The sequence below is a fragment of the Dipodomys ordii genome, unplaced genomic scaffold, assembly GCF_000151885.1.
Source record: "Dipodomys ordii isolate 6190 unplaced genomic scaffold, Dord_2.0 Scaffold364, whole genome shotgun sequence".
Classification (NCBI taxonomy): Eukaryota; Metazoa; Chordata; class Mammalia; order Rodentia; family Heteromyidae; genus Dipodomys; species Dipodomys ordii.
Window position 1 is genome coordinate 6403 of NW_012267580.1, and position 7294 is coordinate 13696.

A 7294-nucleotide genomic window follows, 5' to 3' on the forward strand; every position below is an offset into this window, starting at 1 on the left:
GAAGAAGAAGAAGAAGAAGAAGAAGAAGAAGAAGAAGAAGAAGAAGAAGAAGAAGAAGAAGAAGAAGAAGAAGAAGAAGAAGAGGAAGAGGAAGAGGAAGAGGAAGAAGAGGAAGAGGAAGAGGAAGAAGAAGAAATATCGCTGCTGCCTCTGTCATCACCTCTGCTTCTGTGTTCACTGCTTCTGCCACCACCACCCTGGCAAGCTCACATCCATAAGAACTGAAGTACCAATCTACTGATGGTTTTAGACTTAGAAGGTTGAGATTCCCATTCAAAGTATCCCAATTTGAGGAAGGGAGGCAGTTGAATGCCTGTCATTTCATCTCCATGTCCTGTATCCCTATTTCCAGCCCACATCCAAACATTTCTTGAGGACCCTCTAATACTTCCCGAGATCAGATATCTGCAAGCATTGTCTTTCAAGTGTCTACCTGGGTCTTGCGTTGACACCTATAACCACATAGGACAAAAGCTTTTTGAGGTAGCAGGTTGTGCTGAAGGCACATTCCATATCCTTGCTCTCTGGGGCCAAGAGGTGCTGAGAACCAACAAGGACTTTCTGTGGATCCTCAGGACAGATTCTCACCATGATTTCTCCTATGTCTCCTTTTTGGAGAGAGGCAAGAGGACTGAGAACATTAGAAACAACACTTACTGTGGGCTTGGTACTGAGATGGCAGGTGCGGGCAGATTGGGTGAGGATTCTTTGGACCACATCATCCCCTTCAGCCCCCAACTGAAGTAGGCTGGGTACAGGATCAGTCAGGCCACATCATACCCTCTCATTCCATCTCAGCTAGCTAGGCTCTATCTGTTTAAAGTAGTAAGGAGGTGTGTGTGCTGGTATCTATTTCCCTGGACACCCTGAATGAGTTTCTGGAGACTTCTCTGATTTCTAATATACCGTCTACCTGTCAGGCTAAGGTGCAGTTTAAGACTTTTGAAGATTGCATTTTTATGCACTGTTATGGGTCTTTTATTGAAATCCTTAAACATGATTGAGGGTTACTGTGGAAAGCCTAAGCTAATTCAGGCATCTTTAGTAACCAGATGTTGTTATTAAGTCTTGTAGAGTATCTAGAGAAGTTACTTTTCAAATTCCTTGGACTTGAAGGACTTGTGGACAGTCTAACCTAAGACTTTGGGAGACAGAAGAAATATAGAGGGAAAGTGAACTCCAGCAGGATCTCTTGTTAGACTAAAATCTGTGCCTACTTTTTGAAAACTATAAAGTCTTGTTTCTGTCCTAAATCCTCCTCTTCAGCACCTTCTGCCATGAATTCAGTCGGTGGTGGGCTATGTCCGCCCCCCCCCCATCCCATGGACAGTGTTGGATCATCCATTCACTCCTAGGTTTCCCCTCTTCTCTTTTGTACTCTGCATTTCTTGAAGACTTAAGTCTCAGATTTGCTGATTGTGATGGTCTAAGGGGGGGGGGGTAGATAATGAGAAAAGTAAAGGAATAAGGCGGAGAACCTTTCCTTTGGTTTTGTCACTGTGTGGGAAGGTGGCTCTACTTTGCTGTAGGAAAACTCCACTGGAATAAGAATTATCAGAATGGAAGGAAATGCAACATAGCCCTGGTAGAGTGGCTATGACATGACTGGGAATGATTAAAAGGCAGGTCAGATCTGAAAGGAGCCTCTGCTTTCTTACAAGTGAACCAAAATGCATCAGGGAACTGGGGTCAGGAATAGTGGAGGAAAACTTGAACTAAAGATGAAATTCCAGCCTCTCATCTTAGACATGTTCATTTCAGATTGATCACTGTTTCAAATGGGAATGTTCTTAGAAACCTTATTTTTCACTGCAGGAAATAGGTCCAGGCAAGCATTATTAGTACTAGATAATCTCAGTAGGCTGCAAATATTCTTCATATTCCCAACAGTACTACACCTCACCTAGATTCCCCTTCAAGCCTGAGTGGGCCTTCTGGCAATAAGGGTGGAGGCAGAAATTATTCAGACTACTATATGCTAGACATTAAAGGCAGAAGGCTTAACTCCAATGGTGCTTCCAGAAAGAATCTGAAGCTCTAAGATAGACACCAGATATCATGGAAACTCCAAAAGCCAGTATATTTTCATTTATAAATGTTTCTGCTTTGATTAACTCTTGTATATTTATTTTTCTTTTTCTTTCTTTCTTTTTTTTTTTTGGTCAGTTGTGGGGCTTGAACTCTGGGCTTGGGCACTGTCTCTCAGCTCTTCAGCTCAAGGTGAACACTCTAACACTTGAGAGAGAGCCAATTTTCTAGTGGTTTATTGGAGATAAGAGTCTCACGGACTTTCCTGCCCGGGCTGGCTTTGAACTGCGATCCTCAGATCTGAGCCTCCTGAGTAGCTAGGATTACAGGCATGAGCCACCAACGACCAGCTTATGCTTGTATATTTCTGTAGATGAAACAGAATATAACCAGGAAAGGTGAAGCAGAAGGACACCATCATTAAAAATTTTGCTTAAGGGAAACCCAGTTTTCTTCCCAAAGAAAACGGGAAAATGAATCCTTAGGACTTGCAGAACAAGAAGCAGTGGTTGGTTGGAAGAAAACATGCAGAGACAGAATGGTCTGACAGCAAGTTGAGAAAAGCCTTTGGCTTATGGACTGGGGGGAGAACTTGTATCTCAACAGAAAAAACTAAATGGGGTTGGGGGATGGCTTTGCAGCTGTGGACACTGTGATAAAATGGAGGAATGAAAAACCAGAGTTGTGAACATGTGTCATGATGCAGCTTAGTTAGTTTTACTGCACTCTGACATGTTCAATTAATTTATGTACCACAGATTCCTCAACTACACTGAACACCCCTCTAGAGCTTATACTGTCTTGTTTTCTATTCCCAATACAATTTAGCTTGACACTGTTGAATTTTATTTGAAACATTTAACATACTTTAAATGGTATATTTACAAGTTTCTTTTCCCCCAGTCATTTAGAGAGAGAAAATTCTCAATCCAGGTAGGTTGTAGGAATGGATAGAGTCTGCATAGCTGCAAGAGAGCTTTCCAAAACATTTGCAGCCAAATGTGGAAGAGTTAAGGAAACCCTCCTCTCTCCCAGCATGCAACAGGGTAGCCACCTCCTGAGTCTACGGAGATTCAAAAGGCATTCCTATACCTAAACTTTGCCAAAGCAGGCATATTCTTAAACAGAACACAAACATTTGCACCAGTATACCCTTTCTACTTCAGAAAGAAGAAAGACTTATTGTTTTTCTGTGACCTCTACAGTTTCATATACACATATACACACCCATGCAGTTTGGGTGTTTCATAAGGATTTTGGCAGTATACATTTAAAATGACCATATGAGTTTGTTACAACAAAATTGTTACAGCTGATTGTGGTGGTACATGTCTGTAATCCCATCTATTCATAAGTTGAAGAGGAGGATCATGGTTCATGATGTCTTCTTGCCACAAAAAGTTAGCAAGACAAATAAATGAGCAGGCAATTTAATGTACCCATTGATTCCATCTTCCCTGAGGCTGTATACAGGAGAATGACACTCCAAGACTAGCCCTGGGTAAAAGCAGAGGACCTTATCCCCAAACAATATCAAAAGCATAAAAAGTTTGGGGCATAGTACAAGTGATAGAGTAATTGCCTAGTAAACATGAAGCCTTGAGTTCAAACTGCAGTTAATGCTGCTATGAAATGAATGGATTTGATATTTGGCTGGTATACTTTGTCACACTCTGATGTTCTCAGGGGAGGGTGAGGATGATCACTAGTCCTGTGGCTCCCTTCTGATATCATACCTGCTGAGATCATTCACAGTGTTTTACACTAAAATACAGTAGCCCTCATGTTTTCTTATCAAGTGAGATGTTCTCTGGGAATTTATAACAGAAAATAAAGAAATTTGACCTTCTTAGGAGTGTTGTTGCCTTGTGTTTCTAAGTAGTTGAGCCTGGTACTAAGAGCCAGTAGAAACCTGAGTGGGGGCTTATGGAGACTCCACTGTATTTGTTAATCCAGTTGACAGGAAACTGTTACACAGATTCTAAGGAGCATATTGCTGTTTTAAATACTACTCACTTCCCGCTCTGTGAAGTACCTTAGCTATGTTCCTACTGAGGATTTTGTCTTCCAAATGGAAAACATATATGTTTACCATATACCCACAAGTCAACAGTGTTCAACAAAGCTTATTTTTTTATTGTGAGAATACTGTACAGAGGCATTACAATTACATGGGCAAGATAATGAGTACATTTCTTTGTTTCCCCTTCCCATCCCTTCCCATCCTTCCCCCTGCCCGCCACCCAATCCTCCCCCCTCCTCCACACCAAAGTTGTAAAATTCATTTTTGACATAATGACTTGTACATCTCATTGTTGCAATGGGTCCACCTGTACCCCTATTTAGGGATGCAAAGCTGGTTCAATATACACAAATCAATAAATATAATTCATCACATCAACAGGAGCAAGGATAAGAACCACATGGTTATCTCAATAGATGCAGAAAAAGCATTCGACAAGATCCAACACCCCTTTATGATGAAGGTTCTGGAAAAATTAGGAAACCATGGAACATTCCTCAATACAATAAAGGCTGTATATGACAAACCTACAGCCAGCATTATACTCAATGGTGAAAAACTAAAGCCATTTCCTCTTAACTCAGGAACAAAGCTTAATTTTTTTAAAGAAGTGGAATGTTTCATTTGGAGAGTGGCCCTATCTACCTCCCCAATCTGGGAAGCACCATCTACCATAAAGACATTTCCCCACCATCCTTAACTTCCTCACCTGCTCCATATGATAGTAGAAATTTAACTCATAGAATCCAGTGCCAATAGTGAAAGCAAATATTTGAGAAAATGAACTATTATTCATTTGCCATCTCTCCAAATAAAAGGACCGTTATGGCAAGGAACAAAGGAACACTTCTAACAATGAGCAGAATAAAAAATGTACAGTATATTCTACAATTAGGGACTTCTGAATGAGATATGAAGGTGGGCTAGATGTCACTATAAGTCAACTTATTTCCAGAAGTGGTGGTGTTAGACTTCCGAGGTTGTATTCCTTTATTTCCCAAATAAACCATCACTCATTTAACCAGAAAAATAAAGTGAGGACAAGTTGTGAGGGTTACCATAAACCTGTGACATGCTAGGTCCTAACTGTCTGCTGGTCAGCATGACATATGATGATGGTAAGAGGCAGTCCTTAACTGAGGAGGGTGGATGGTGGCATGGAGCCAGGAGCTTCTGAAAAATGGAGGAAGGAAACATGAATCCCTACCAGTCCAGTCTAGATAGGTGGGAAATAAGTGTAGGGAGTCTATTTGCCAATACAAAGCCAGATCCAGGACCAGAAAAATACTACAGGACCATGAAGGGATGGGGGAGGGGGTAGGATCATGAAGATATGATAAGCAATGTATCCCTTCACATGAAAGTTAGGCCCATTAGAAATGGAAGAAAAACAGCAAGGTTCAACACAACATGCCATGGGTACCACGACATGTCATGTATCATTCCATTAGGCATCATATCCAGGTACCCCAACAGGATGGTCAAGGAGGGAATATCTTAGAAAGCTAAATGGAGTTTCACTATGACTACTGCCAACAGATCAAAGGAATCCAGAGACTGGGCTGGTGAAGGTTATGATAGGTATAAGACAGACAATAAGTCACAACAGAACACAAAGGCAAAAGGGAGGCAGAGACAAAGAGACTCAAAAGAAGAAGGTATGTGTTGAGTGCAGGTAAGGAAAGGTGACAGAGGTGACCTGTGATCTGCATCCAGCTTCACCACAGTAAGTCACAACTGGTTGGAATGCTGGAACACCCCTCCCCCATCACCATAAGGTCCCATGTATCATCACGTGCCACATCCCATACAGGCACATTGAGGAGGCATGTTAGCACGGAATAGCACTAGCCCAGTCCCTTGAATCTCCAGCAGTACCAAGTGGCAGTTCGTGGCCCACAGGGACCAGGCATGGCACAGCTTATGCAGAGTAAGGATAGGCAGGAGGAAGATGGATGGGATGTCATAAGCAGAACAAGGAGATGAAAAGCAGGAAAGGGAGGAATAGGTCCCTAAAGGAGGCAGGAGTCTTCGGACAGCAAGGGAGGAAAGAAGTGGACTGTGACGAGAAGGGTGGGAGTTGAGGACAAAGAAAAGAGAAAAGAGCTCAGAGGAAAGTGAATCTGTGTGTTTGATGGTGGTAAAAGTGTTGAAGAATGTAGAGGGAGAGAGCAAATTGAGAGTTGAAAATAGATGGTAGGTGATGATAAGGGGGATGTGACCTGCTAGTGAGGAGGGCAGAGAAGGGAGGGCAGTGAAGATTGTGGATGGATCTTTAAAAAGAATAGAACGTAAACTGAAAACCAGAGGGAGGAGGAAAGGTGAGATAAGTGAGCCGGGATGGGGTGAAGGGAGACACGGGGCAGGAAGCCTAGCGCTTGGGAGGGCAACAAGCAGAACACCAGGGAGAGGTAGGGCTAGGAGAGAAAAACAAGAGGGAGGAAGTGGAGAATGAAGATGTTTGAGCAGGGAGGAAAACTGAAAGCACTGGCCAGGAGACAGGAGGGGAAGCCAGAAAGGCCAGGATGGATGCAGCCGAAGAGAGACCCCAGGGCTTCTGAGAATGAGGGAAAGCTGAAGTGTTCTTGGACACAGCCCTCACTCTGCAGAGGGGTGAGCTTGCCAACCAGGTGGCGAACTTCTACTTTACTGAATGCCTGGGATGGGGAACAGGCACTCACCTAACCTCCTTCCCAGATCCTGCTGCTTTCTCATACTTCCCTGGACTCATTTCCTCCAAGAGTAGTTTGCTAGACAGTCCCTTGGTAGGCATTACATAGGGAGAACAAGTCAATAGAGACCACAGGTGGGGACACAACCACCAAATCAGCAGGATGATACAAGGGGCTCTGTCACATAGGCCATGCCCAGTACACTCCAAGACACCAGGCCATGACCACAATAGGGTGGAATGCCCCAGACACTTTCCCACACCACCCTAGCCACCATGAGTGTGTGTAGTATGTGTGTTAGCTTGTGCGGGAGTCTGTGTGTATGTGTGGGTCTATGCATGTGGGTTGTGTGAGAGTGACAGCTGTCATGTCACCATGACAGCTGCTGTTGACAAGAATGGAAGCTAGGCGCTCAAGCATATGTGGGGGTTGGGGAAAGGAAGATTTTGGGAAGCCTAATGGTGGGGGCAGTTGGGACAGGATTTATGAGGGGAAAAGTGAGGCACAGGGCCTAAAAGGAAAGCACTTGCTGCGGAGACAGGACAGGAGATCCAGAAGGCTGGTGTGGATG